The sequence below is a fragment of the Heptranchias perlo genome, chromosome 20 (genome assembly GCF_035084215.1).
Source record: "Heptranchias perlo isolate sHepPer1 chromosome 20, sHepPer1.hap1, whole genome shotgun sequence".
In the NCBI taxonomy this organism is placed as follows: domain Eukaryota; kingdom Metazoa; phylum Chordata; class Chondrichthyes; order Hexanchiformes; family Hexanchidae; genus Heptranchias; species Heptranchias perlo.
In genome coordinates this window covers 25,835,191-25,849,819 of record NC_090344.1, presented here as the reverse complement: position 1 = coordinate 25,849,819, position 14,629 = coordinate 25,835,191, and the positions used below count along the sequence as shown (strand labels likewise).

The 14,629-nt window shown below is 44.2% G+C and overlaps 1 non-coding gene across 1 annotated transcript; it reads right to left on the bottom strand.

Annotated features, from left to right (window-relative positions):
- Positions 1–11,509: 11,509 nt before the first annotated feature.
- On the bottom strand, positions 11,510–11,580 carry trnag-gcc (transfer RNA glycine (anticodon GCC)). The gene has a single exon. It is a non-coding gene; the product is annotated as a tRNA-Gly (tRNA).
- Between the last annotated feature and the right edge of the window lie 3,049 nt (positions 11,581–14,629).

Sequence of the window (14,629 nt, the reverse complement as noted above, 5' to 3'; positions counted from 1 at the left end):
GTTTTTGGTTATTTAGTTTCTTCTTCTTTGGGTCGATTCTCGCATTTATTTGCAGTGGAATTTTATCCCCACCACTGAAGGATTGGGGATGGAACAGAGAGACATCAACGATGGGAAATATTTATATCGTCTGTATTTGGTTTTTATTTCTCTGTTACCTTGTGCCTTTTTCTCTTGGTTTTGTCTCTCTCGGTGCCGGGTGACTATTTGATGTGATGCATTTGTTCTAAACTGATCCTTTTTCCACATCTCGGGGCGGTCAGACCCGCTCTGTCTTTCTGTTGTTGCTGATGATCATTAATGGGAACAGGCCGCGAGTTAAACGTTTCTCTGCAAACCGGAGAAAGAAAAATAAAAAGAAAGACTTGTTTCTCCGGCCCAGGGGTAAAGTTGCAATGGATGCTATTCAATAAAATTGTCCCGTGAATTTGTCTGTGGATCTGATTGTAAAGCTTGGATTTTTAAATTACGAAAACCCAAAACAAAGCCCCTTATCAGACCATACAACAATCAAACCCGCGATCACGACATGATGGCATGTTTTACTTTAGCAAGCTGTGCAACCAGTCTCCTAAAATGCAGTCTGAAAAGCGTTTCACATACAAAACAAATCATTATTAAACTTGTGACTGTCACTCGGTAACCTCGTTAGCGTCTCTTTCAGTCTGCAACAGAAAGTTATAGGTTGGTTAATGGTGTTTAAAGAAATATTCCTCTTTTCGTAGAGTTTATTTGGTTTCATGTAATTAATTATAGAGGTGTAAGCGCCGAATCATAACCACGAGCCCACCAGGCACCTGTACGGACAGTCCACCCAATCCGGTTACTTTGATCATCTGCCCTCCTCTGCTGGAAAAACAAAAGGATGAACAGCCCTTGTCTGTGAAAAGGTGTCCTCTCCCCTTGATCAAACTAATGTGTGCAATTGATGAACTGGAGCGAATTGCGCTCGAAGCAGATCTGGAAAATGCGCAATGTAGCCGCACAGGAATTCCAAATCCACTCTGCGTGGAGGAAAAGGAGTGACAGAAACAGAAGGAGATGCCACGTGAAAGATTTGGACCCGGACCTGCTGCATGAGACTTTAAATGTTGTCAGCCTTTAACTGTAGCTCACAGTGTGAGAACAGTCATTGTTATCATTTGCCTTTTATGTATCTTCTTGTACTGCATCTCTTCAATATCCCCGGGTTGTTACAGCACTGCTTTCTTCAAATTAAATCCCATTGTGAAAACATACACGATTTCAAACCAAAGCAAAGGTATGTGAGATTGGAAGGAGAGTGTGAGTGGGGATCATGGGCCCGTGCGTGCGTGCATTTTGGAAATGGGAACAGAGACATCCGCTGCTTGTGGGAGTATTTCACCTCATTTTCCATTTCACGCGCAGGCCTACCCGCACTCGGTACTGTCATGGCCTGAACAAATCTTTCGTGTCCTCACAGAAAATGCCACTTTGTGCGAGCAGTTTGTCCGGACTGGGCTGCAATGAGGTAGGACACTGGGAGTATTCAATTAATGAAATCAGTACTTCAAACAGAAAACATTCTTCACTCACTCATCCTGATATATTAGGGTCTCGATACTTGAATTATTGTTCCATTCATTGGAACTTAGGAACATGAGTAGACCATCCAGCCCCTCGAGCGTCCAGGTTAATACATCCTTCCTGAGGTGGGTGCCCGGAACTGAATGCAATCCTCCAGATGGGGTCTCGCCAGAGCTCTGTGCAGCTGTAACATAACATCCACCCCTTGTTTTCCAGCCCTCTTGAGATAAACGGGGAGAGTGAGAGCTCAAGAGAGAAAGCGAGAGTGAGCAAATGGGAGAGAGAGAGAGGACGATGCATTGCACAAACCGTCCCTGTGTCGATTTCTCAGGAGCGCTGTGAATCCCCACTGAGCTTTTGAACCACTTACTGCACCGCAGCAAAAGTTCCAAAACAGCATATGGGTAACGTGAAATAACCTAATCGATAGCCGATTTGTGGTGCCATGGGTAGCACGTGGGGCTTCTTCTAATCACTGCAAAGGTTGTGTGTCCGAATCTCACCATCGTTGAATTTTAGTTCAGGGTTCGGTGATTTCGGCGCTGGGAAGTGAAATTTTGCAGCAAAACCGCAACAGGATCATTAATGCTCGTCAAGGAAGGGAAATAACCCCCTCCTACACTTCATCTGATACAAGTGGCTCCAGTCCCACCCGAATTTATAATGCTTAATCCACTCTGAGCTGGATTGGCGAAACACTCTCAAGAAGGAGGCACATCATCTGCTCACCACAAAAGTCAATCTGCTGGACTTCCGGCTCTGTCAGACTGCATGTTCCTTCAGAAAGGTTTCCAACTGGACACATTCATCCTGCTGCCGTGCGAGCATTGGTGCTTGAGGGGTAGACTTCTTGCTTGCAGTAATTCTATTCCTGTAAAAGTAGCTCCTGAAGATCGCAAGATGGAAAGTATCGTGACTGAGCGGTCGAACGCGCAGGGTTAAAGCTCAGGCTAAATCCCATAATTTGTGGATGGATCAAAATCATAGTTTGCGGCTCCAATACCGCAGCCACCCTCCTGTAAACTAATAACACTAAATATCTCATCTGATATTGCAACAAGAGGAACCACGTGGCGATACAAATAATTGATGCATTTTGGAACACCTCAATTATACGTTCAGCTCCGTTCGAAATGTTCACATGGAAAAGGATTTGTTGATCTAGGTGAGACTCAACTAACAACCTCGCCATTTCCCGACCTTGTCCGGTCATATAAGGACCGCGCACTGACTGATTGCGCTGCTGGAGCCCGGTCACTTTGATCACCTGTCCTCCTCTGCTGCAAAGAATCTTAAGGTGAGAGGCCCTTACCTGTGGAAACGTGTCCTGTCCCCGTGATGAAAATAATATCTGCACTTTCACTTTCAGCTTCTTTCACATCCTCTGCTCCATCGCACTACAATCGGGTTTTCTGTGAACAGATCAAAGTAAACATTGGCAGAAATTCGAACAGCAGTGGGATTCAAACCCACGCCTCTATAGAAATTAAATTTAACACCTGAGACAGCGAGGCCACGCTACCATAATGTCACCGTAATGTTTAAAGAGCTGTTTAAGGCTCAAATAAATAAATTGAAGCTAATTTACCGCATTTGCCCGGTGCTGGGGCTGTTCTCCTTCGAACAGAGAACGTTAAGAGGTGATTTGATCGAAGTGTTCAAAATCATGAAGGGCTTGGATAAAGTAAATAAAGAGAAACTGTTCCCATTGGCGGATGGGTCAAGGACCAGAGGACACAGGTTTAAGGTGATTGGCAAAAGAACCAAAGGCGACAGAAGGAAACACTTCTTTACCCAGCGAGTAGTTATAATCTGGAATGCGCTGACTGAAAGGTGGCTTTCAAAAAGGAATTGGATAAATAGTTGAAGGGAAATACACTCAGGGCTAACGGGAAGGAGCGGGGGAATGGGACTATCTTGATTGCTTTAACAACGAGCCGGCACGAGCTCGATGGGCCGAATGGCCTCCTTCTCTGCTGTAACCATTTTATGATTCTATGATTCTATGTATTCTCTTTATTTTCTTTGCATGCATTTCTCTATCTCTCCCTGTCTCTGTCTCTTGTGTTGTCCTCTGATGGACTTCTCAGGCTTCCGTGAACGGCGACGGCTGATCGATCCTGCAACACCAGCAGAGAAGGTTAAAGAAAGATTGAGACGGTAGGAAAAGTAAAGGTGCAACCCAGCTGCTGCAGTAAATGTCTGAACATTAAGAGCTCTTCGCTCTCACAGTGGAACTACGCACCAATTTGATTAAAGTTTTCTAATGGTATAGTATATATTATCACCATGCCGAGACAGACGGCAATTATATCAAAGAATCATAGAATCATTAAAATTTACGTTAGCGGAGGCCATTCGGCCCATCATGTTTGTACCGGCCGGAAAAGAGATATCCAGCATCACCCGACTTACCAGCGTTGAGTCTGTCGTCTTGTAGGTTACGGCTCTTCAATTGCATATCGATGTGCTTTTTAAACCCGATGAGGGTTTCTGCTTCTCCCACCCTCTCAGGCAGTGAGTTCCAGACCCCCACCACCCGCTGGGTGGAATAAAATTCCCCTCTGCTCCACTCTAATCCTTCTACCAATTACCTTAAATCTATGACCCTTTTTATTGAACTCTCTGCTACGTGAATCAGGTCCTTCCTATCCACTCTATCGAGGCCTGTGATAACTTTATACACCTCAATTAAATCTCCCCTCAGCCTCGTCGGTTCCAGAGAAAACAACCTCAGCCTATCCAATCTATCCTCATAGCCAAAATTCTCGACTCTTCGCAAAATCGTCGTAAATCTCTGTACCATTTCTAGTGTAGTCCCATCTTTCCTGTAATGTGGTGACCAAAACTGTACGCAATACTCCAGCTGTGTCCGAACTAGTGTTTTATTCAGTTCTAGAATAACCTCCCTGCTCTTACATTCTATGCCTCGGCGAATAAAGCAAAGTATCCTTTTTTCCTTTTTAACCACCTTAACTACCTGTCATCTTACCTTCAGGGATCTGTGGACATGCACTCCAAGGTCCCTCTTTTTATTGACACCCCTCTGTATCCTCCAAAGCAATGCAGTTTCCGAGCAAATAATTCTGAAACGTCTTGCTTGATAATATAAGTCGTCGAGACGAAACCAATTTAGTAAAGGGAAACTAATATTGGTGACTGGAAATAGTTAGCGTACAACTTGATATTGCTGTATACCGGAATAGAAAACGAGATTCGATGGACAGAAGAGGTCTGAAAGGGCAGCCGATCGGCTATAGGAGACAGCGAAACTTTACACTGGCTGCATGATGTAAGTAACAGCGCCTGGTTGGTCTCGATGTATGATTCTTGTTTCGGGGGCTTTGGTTGATTAATTTCCGAGAAGTCCCGGGCTCAAATCCCCGATAAGCTCTTGCTGTTCCGTTTCGTTGAGTGTAAAATTCACCAATTAGCTTCTGACATCTTTTCAGTGTTCCTGTTGGTAGGATTAAAGTGCATGTTTGAGCTCCAGAGGACAGAGTGCTGAAGTTTCCAAAGTGCAACACATGTGAAGTAAATAAAATGTCTCAAGATGATGCAGAGATTGATGCTGAATGTGAATTCCCCCTATTCAGGTGGTCTCATTGATATTAGATGACGGGATAGAGAGCGACATATGGAAGTTTGCCGATGACACCAAAATGGGCAGCGTTATAAGCAGTGTAGATTAGAGAGGAATAGGAACACAGGAACAGGAGTAGGCCATTCAGCCCCTCGTGCCTGCTGCGCCATTCTGATAAGATCATGGCTGATCTGTGATCTAACTCCATATACCTGCCTTTGGCCCATATCCCTCAATACATTTGGATGCCAAAAAGCTATCTATCTCAGATTTAAATTTATAAATTGAGCTCGTATCAATTGCCGTTTGCGGAAGAGAGTTCCAAACTTCTACAACCCTTTGTGTGTAGAAATGTTTTCTAATCTCGCTTCTGAAAGGTCTGGCTCCAATTTTTAGACATTGACCCCTACTTCCAAAATCCCCAACCAGCGGAAATAGTTTCTCTCTATCCACCCTATCTGTTCCCCTTAATATCTTATAAACTTCGATCAGATCACCCCTTAACCTTCGAAACTCTGGAGAATGCAACCCCAATTTGTGTAATCTCTCTTCGTAACTTAACACTTGAAGTCCGGGTATCATTCTGGTAAATTCCAGAGAGACATTAATATAATAAGAACATAAGAACATAAGAACATAAGAAATTGGAGCAGGAGTAGGCCAATCGGCCCCTCGAGCCTGCTCCGCCATTCAATAAGATCATGGCTGATCTGATCCCAACCACAAATCTAAAGAACACAAGAAGTCGGAGCAGGACCCGGCCACATAGCCCCTGGGCCCTCTCCGCCACCCACAGGGCATTGACCGATCCGAACTCAGCTTCATGTCCAATTTCCTGCCCGCTCCCCATAACCCCTAATTCCCTTTACTTCTAGGAAACTGTCTATTTCTGTTTTAAATTTATCTAATGATGTAGCTTCCACAGCTTCCTGGGGCAGCAAATTCCACAGACCTACCACCCTCTGAGTGAAGAAGTTTCTCCTCATCTCAGTTTTGAAAGAGCAGCCCCTTATTCTAAGATTATGCCCCCTAGTTCTAGTTTCACCCATCTTTGGGAACATCCTTACTGCATCCACCCTATCAAGACCCCTCACAATCTTATATGTTTCAATAAGATCGCCTCTCATTCTTCTGAACTCCAATGAGTAGAGTCCCAATCTACTCAACCTCTCCTCATATGTCCGCCCCCTCATCCCCGGGATTAACCGCGTGAACCTTCTTTGTACTGCCTCGAGAGCAAGTATGTCTTTTCTTAAGTATGGAGACCAAAACTGTATGCAGTATTCCAGGTGCGGTCTCACCAATACCTTATATAACTGCAGCAATACCTCCTTGTTTTTATATTCTATCCCCCTAGCAATAAAAGCCAACATTCCGTTGGCTTTCTTGATCACCTGCTGCACCTGCATACCAACTTTTTGATTTTCTTGCACTAGGACCCCCAGATCCCTTTGTACTGCAGTACTTTCCAGTCTCTCGCCATTAAGAAAATAACTTGCTCTCTGATTTTTCCTGCCAAAGTGCATAACCTCACATTTTCCAATATTATATTGCATCTGCCAAATCTCCGCCCACTCACCCAGCCTGTCTATATCCCCTTGCAGGTTTTTTATGTCCTCCTCACTCTCTACTTTCCCTCCCATCTTTGTATCATCTGCAAATTTTGATATGTTGCACTCGGTCCCCTCCTCCAAATCGTTAATATAGATTGTAAAGAGTTGGGGACCCAGCACCGACCCCTGTGGAACACCACTGGTTACTGGTTGCCAGTCCGAAAATGAACCATTTATCCCAACTCTCTGCTTCCTGTTTGATAACCAATCCTCCACCCATGCCAGAATATTACCCCCAATCCCGTGATTTTTTATCTTAAGTAATAATCTTTTATGTGGCACCTTGTCGAATGCCTTCTGGAAGTCTAAATACACTACGTCCACTGGTTCCCCTTTATCCACCCTATACGTTATATCCTCGAAGAACTCAAGCAAATTTGTCAGACATGACTTCCCCTTCATAAAGCCATGCTGACTTTGTCCTATTAAATTATGCTTATCTAAATGTTCCGTTACTGTCTCCTTAATAATAGACTCCAAAATTTTACCCACCACAGATGTTAAGCTAACTGGCCTATAATTTCCAGCCTTCTGCCTACTACCCTTTTTAAATAACGGTGTTACATTAGCAGTTTTCCAATCTGCCGGGACCTCTCCTGAGTCCAGGGAATTTTGGAAAACTATCACCAAAGCATCCACAATCCCTACTGCCACTTCCCTCAAGACCCTAGGATGGAAGCCATCAGGTCCAGGGGATTTATCCGCCTTGAGTCCCATTATTTTACTGAGTACCATCTCTTGAGTGATTTTAATCGTATTTAGCTCCTCCCCCCCGAGAGTCCCCTGTTTGTCCAGTGTTGGGATATTCTTAGTGTCCTCTACTGTAAAGACTGAAACAAAATATTTGTTCAGCATTTTTGCCATCTCCATGTTTCCCACCATTAATTTCCCGGTCTCATCCTCTAAGGGACCTATGTTTGCCTTCGCCACCCTTTTTCTTTTTATATAACTATAGAAACTCTTGCTATCTGTTTTTATATTTTTTGCTAATTTCTTTTCATAATCTAACTTCCCTTTCTTAATCAATCCTTTAGTTACTTTTTGCTGTCTTTTGAAGAATTCCCAATCATCTATCCTCCCACTAAGTTTGGCTACCTTATATGTCCTTGTTTTTAGTCGGATACTATCCTTGATTTCTTTACTTAGCCACGGGTGGCTGTCATTTCTTTTACACCCTTTTTTCCTCAGTGGAATATATTTATTTTGAAAGTTGTAAAATAACTCCCTAAATGAACACCACTGCTCATGTACCGTCTTACCCTTTAATCTATTTTCCCAGTCCACTTTAATCAATTCCGCTCTCATACCATCATAGTCTCCTTTATTCAAGCTCAGTACGCTTGTTTGAGAATCAACCTTCTCACCCTCTAATTGGATATGGAATTCAACCATGTTGTGGTCGCTCGTTCCAAGGGGATCCTTAACTAGGACATTATTAATTAATCCTGACTCATTACACAGGACCAGGTCCAAGGTTGCCTGCCCCCTTGTAGGATCAGTTACATACTGCTCAAGAAATCCATCCCTGATGCACTCAATGAACTCGTCCTCAAGGCTGCTCTGCCCAATTTGATTTGTCCAGTTAATATGATAATTAAAATCCCCCATAATTATGGCTGTTCCCTTATTACATGCCCCGACTATCTCCTGATTAATACTTCTTCCAGCAGAGTTGCAACTATTAGGAGGCCTATATACTACGCCCACTAATGTTTTTTTTCCCTTATTATTCCTTATCTCCACCCAAACTGTTTCATTATCTTGATGCTTTGTCCCAATATCATTTCTCTGTATTACAGTGATTCCTTCCTTTATTAACATAGCCACCCCACCTCCCCTTCCTTCCTGCCTGTCCTTCCTGATTGTTAAATACCCTGGCATATTTAATTCCCAGTCGTTGTCACCCTGCAGCCATGTTTCTGTAATGGCCACAAGATCATACCCATACGTAGTTATTTGTGCCGTTAACTCGTCCATTTTATTACGAATGCTACGTGCATTCAGATAAAGAACTTTCAAATCTGTTTTGTGACGCTTAGTTCCTGCTTTTTCCTTTTTTAACACTTTACCTATTACTCCATACCTTCTGTCCCTTCCTGTTACGCTTTCCTCTCTCTCCCTGCTCAGGTTCCCAACCCCCTGCCACTTTAGTTTAAACCCTCCCCAACAGCACTAGCAAACACTCCTCCTAGGACAGCGGTCCCGGCCCTGCCCAGGTGCAGACCGTCCGGTTTGTACTGGTCCCACCTCCCCCAGAACCGTTTCCAGTGTCCCAGGAATTTGAATCCCTCCCCCTTGCACCATTCCTCTAGCCACGTATTCATTTGAAATATCCTCCTATTTCTACTCTGACTAGCACGTGGCACTGGCAGCAATCCTGAGATTACTACCTTTGAGGTCCTATTTTTTAATTTACCTCCTAACTCCCTATATTCTGCTTTTAGGACCTCATCCCCTTTTTTACCTATATCGTTGGTGCCTATGTGCACCACGACAGCTGGCTGTTCGCCCTCCCCCTCCAAAATGTTCTGTAGCCGCTCCGAGACATCCTTGATCCTTGCACCAGGGAGGCAACACACCATCCTGGAGTCTCGGTTGCGGCCGCAGAAACGCCTGTCTATTCCCCTTACAATTGAGTCCCCTATCACTATAGCTCTGCCACTCTTTTTCCTCCCAGCCTGTGCAGCAGAGCTACCCGTGGTGCCAGGAAGTTGGCTGCTGCTGCCTTCCCCTGATAAGTCATCCCCCCCAACAGCATCCAAAGTGGCATATCTGTTTGAGAGGGGGATGGACACAGGGGACCCCTGCACTACCTGCCTGCATCTCTTACTCTTCCTGTTGGTCACCCATTCACTTCCTGCCTGTATACCCTTTACCTGCGGTGTGACCAACTCGCTAAACGTGCTATCCACGAGTTTCTCTGCATCGCGGATGCTCCACAGTGAGTCCACCCGCAGCTCCAGCTCCGAGATACGATCGGTCAGTAGCTGCAGGTGGACACACTTCCCGCACACATGGTCGGCAGGGACACTGGTAGTGTCCATGACTTCCCACATCTTGCAGGAGGAGCATATCACGGGTGCGAGGTCTGCTGCCATGACTTGCCTTAGCTGAGTTACCCCTTTTAAATTACGTTGAAATTAGAAAATGTTAACTATACTAGGGACCTAGGTTCACTAAAAAAAAAACACTACCTGCTATAAAACCTGCAGATCTTCCCTTTCTTATTACTTTACTTACAGTAAAATGGTAGAAATACTCACCTGAACCTACTCACCAATCAGCTGCCTCCCCTGTGCCGCGTCACTTTCTGACTGGTGACGTCACCCCGAACTGCCGCTGGTCTCAGAGTCTCGCTCTCAGAGTAAGCTCCGGTCTCGCTCTCTCCGCGCTGTTTTTATCCCCGCTCTGGTCTCGCACTCTCCCGCCGCTCACCGCTCTCAGGTCCACTACCGCTCTGCAAGAAAAGCAAGGCAAAGCAGCACCTCCTTCCCCCACTTCACCTAACTCCCACACGTACCGAACTCTCAGCACACTGTGTAATATCCGCACACCGTGCAGTCCGCACTGACAGGCCCCTGTATTTCTACAGTTGAGACTCAGATGAGTCAGGCCTGCCCCACCTTCAGGGACCAATTGAATCTAGCTAACCAATTAACTTGCTACAGCAGCTCTCTGCTGAAGCCTGACAGAAACTTAGAAATTTAAACTTTTAAATTGACCTTAAACAGTTGAAGCAATATGCACTAGATTTAAAGAGATTAACCCTTCAACTCCCACACCTGACAGAAACTTAGAAATTTAAACTTTTAAATTGACCTGAAACAGTTGAAGCAATATGCACTAGATTTAAAGAGATTAACCCTTCAACTCCCACACGTACCGAACTCTCAGCACACTGTGTAATATCCGCACACCGGGCAAAACTGTGGCAAATGGATTTCAATATAAGCAAGTTTGAGGTCATCCACTTTGGACCTCAAAAGGATAGATCAGAATACTTTATAAAAGGTGAAAAATTCGAAACTGTGCAGTTCCAAAGGAACTTAGGTGTCCATGTACATAGATCAATTACATGTCATGGACACGAACAGAATATAATCCAAAAGGCTAATGGAATGGTGGCCTATATGTTTAGAGGATGAGAATAGACATTATGCTACAGCTACACAAAGCTCTGGTTGGACCACACCTGGAGTACTGTGTTCAGTTTTGGGCACCGCACCTTAGGAAGGATATATTGGCCTTGGAGGGAGTGCAGTGTGATTTACTAGAAAGATAACTGGACTCTCGGCAATAAATTATGAGGAGAGATTGCACAAACTATCGTTGTATTCCCTTCAATTTAGTAGATGAAGGGTTGATGTGATCGAAATGTTCAAGATATTAAGAGGAACTGATGGGGTAGATGGATAGAAACTATTTCCGCTCGTTGGGGTGTCTAGGACTTGGGGACATCGGCTAAACATTCGAGTCAGGACTTTCAGGAGTGAAGTTAGGAAACACTTCTGCAAGCAAAGTGTTGGAGAAGTTTGGAACTCTCTTCCATAAACTGCAGTTGATGCGAGCTCAATTGTTAATTTCAAACCCGTGATTTATCGATTTTTGTCAACCAAAGATATTTAGAGATATGGGACTAAGGCGGGTACAGGGATTTCGGTCACAACTCAGCCATGATCGTATTGAGTTGCGGAACAGGCTCGACGGACCAAATACCACAATCCTGTTCCGAGGTTCCTCATTGGTGCAAAATGCAAAACGATCTTGCATTGGCCGGGAATCGAACCCGGGTCTTCCGCGTGGCAGGCGAGAATTCTACCCCTGAACCACCAATGCTTGCTTTTGCAGCATTTACATGTTCCTATATGGAATGCTGTCTAAACGAACATGCCGTTGACAGCTGCGATGGCCGAGTGGTTCAAGCGTTGGTCTCAAAACTCCATTGGGGTTTTCCTGCCGAGGTTTGAATTCTGCTCGCAACCCCCAACTGTTTAAAGATCTCTTCAATGCTCAAATAGATTAATTGGAGTTAATTGACTGCATTTACCGCTCTCCCAGCATCAGAGATACTTCAACGTGGCTGGGGCTTTTAATTGAGCGTCCAATCTTCTCTTGCAAGATTTCAAGACCCGAGAAGGAATCTCTCCCAATCTGTAACTTAAATTCTGGTCGTTTGCAAAACCTGACATTTATACTCTTTATTTTCTTTGCATGCATCTCTCTATCTTTCCCTGTCTCTGTCTCTTCTCTCTCTGTTGTGCCCGACGGGCTTCTCAGGCTTCCTTGAACGGCGAAGGCTGATGTCACCTGCAAAACCAGCAGAGAAAGGTAAAAAAAAGGCACTGAGACGGTTGGAAAAGTAAAGGTGCAACCCAGCTGCTGCAGCTAATGTCTACACACTTATGTCTCTTCACTCTCACAGTGAAACAAAGCATCAATTTGATTAAAGTATACTTCTGGTCGAGTGTATATTATCGCGATGCCGAGACAGACGGCAATTATATCATAGAATCCGAGAAAGTTATGCCAAAGAAGGAAGCCATTCTGCACATCGTGCCTGTGCCGGCCGAAAAATCGGTACCGAGCCTCATCTCACTTTCCAGCGTTTAGTCCCTAATCTTGTCGGTTATGGATCTTCACGTGTATATTGAAGTTTTTATTTTTCAATGCGATGAGGGTTTCCGCCTCTCCCACCCTTTCTGGCAGTGATTTTCCGAACCCACACCCACCACCCTCTGGATGGAAAAAAAAATTCACTCCCCTCTAATCATTCTACCGATTACCTAAGATTGATGTATCCTGATTATTGACCTCCCTACGAAGGGAAATAGGTCCTTAATATACACTCGATCGAGGCCCGTCATAATGTTATACACCTCAATTAAATCTCCCTAAAGCCTCCTCTGTTCCAAAGCAAACAACCCCAGCTTATCCAATCTAATCTCATAGCTAAAATTCTCCAGTTCTGGCAACATTGTCTTAAATCTCCTCTGTACCATCTCTCGTTCAATCACATCTTTCCTGTAATGTGGTGACCACAACTGTACGAAGTATTCTTGCTGTGGCCTAACTATTGTTTTATAAATTTCTACCAGAACCTCCCCTGCTCTTATATTCTATGCCTCGGCTAATAAAGGAGAATATTCTTTATGGCTTCTTAACCACCTTATCTAGCTGTTCTGCTACCTTCTGGGATCTGTGGACATACACTCCAAGGTTTTGCTGTTTATCTACATCTCTCAGTCTCCTCCCAAGCAATGTAGTTTCAGAGCAACTCATTCTGAAACGTCTTACTTCATAATTCAAGTCGTACAGTCGAAACCAATTTGTTAAACGGAGACTAATATTGGTGACTGGAAATAGTTAATGTACAACTTGATATTGCTGTGCACCGGAACAGAAAACGAGATTGGATGGACAGAAGAGGTCTGAAAGGATGGCCGATCGGCTGTGGGAGGCAGCGCACCTTTCAACTGACTCCACGGCTTCAGCATCAGCGGTTTGTTGGTCGAGGGGTGTGATTTTCGCTTGGAGGGTTGTGTTATGTGATACGCGCGCGATCTCAGTTTCAAATCCCGCATGACCCCTCCTCTTTCTGTGCTTTTAGTGAAAAGTCACCAATTAGCTTCCGATATCTTTTCAATGTTGCTGTTGGTGGAATTGAATTATATCCAGAGAATGTTTGAGCTCCAGAGGACAGAGTGCGGAAATTTCCAAGGCACAACACAGGTGAAAAAATAAATGTCTCAATATGATGAGGAGATTGAAGCTGAATGTGAATTTACCCCAGTGCAGTCGGTCTCATTGATATAAGATGACGGGATAGAGAGCGACATGTGCAGATGACGCCAAGATGGGCAGCACTGTAAGCAAAGTAGATGGAAGCAGAACATTACAGAGAGTATTTCATATAATAAATGAATGGGCAAAACTGTGGCAAATGGATTTCAATTTAGGTAAGTGTGAGGTCATCCAACTTGGACCTATAGAGCATTGATCAGAATACGTTCTAACTGGTGAAATGCTCGAAACCGTGGAGTTCCAAAGGAACTTAGCGGTCCATATACATAGTTCATTAAAATGTCATGGACAGGTACAGAAAATAATCAAAAAGGCTAATGGAAAACTAGCTTTTATATCTAAAGGACCAGAATACAAGGTGATAGACATTATGCTACAGCTATACAAAGCTCTGGTGAGACCACACCTGGAGTACTGTGTTCAATTCTGGGCACCGCACCTTAGGAAGGATATTTTGGCCGTGGAGGTAGTGCAGTGTAATTTTGCTAGATTGATACCTGGAATCCAAGGGTTAAATTACGAGGGGAGATTACACAAACTAGGGTTGTATTCCCTGGAATTTCGTAGAATAAGGGCTGATTTGATTGAAGTTTTCAAGATATTACGGGGAACTGTTGGTGTTGATGGAGAGAAACTCTTCCCGCTCGTTCGGATGTCCAGGACTCGGGAACCTGGCCTAAAAATTGGAGTCAGGAATTTCAGGAGTGAAATTAGTTAACACTTCGACAAGCAAAGGGGGGTAGAAGTTTGGATCTCACTTCTGCAAGCGACAGTGTCAGCTTAATTGTTGATTTTAAACCTGAGACTGATAGATTTGCGGAACCGGCTCGAGTGGCTAAACTCATCTTCCTAATTGGTGCAAAACATGAAACGTTCATGCATTGTCCGCGAATCGAATCCGTGTCAGAGGCCAGAATTCTATCCCAGAGCCACCAATACTCGTGCGTACAGGCACTGCATATGTACATTTATGTTACTCTCATAGTGATTGAAAGCAGCAATTTGAGTAAATTATACTTATGCTAGAATGTAAACTATGACGATCTCGAGACAGACGATTATGTTGTTTCAGAGCAATTCATTC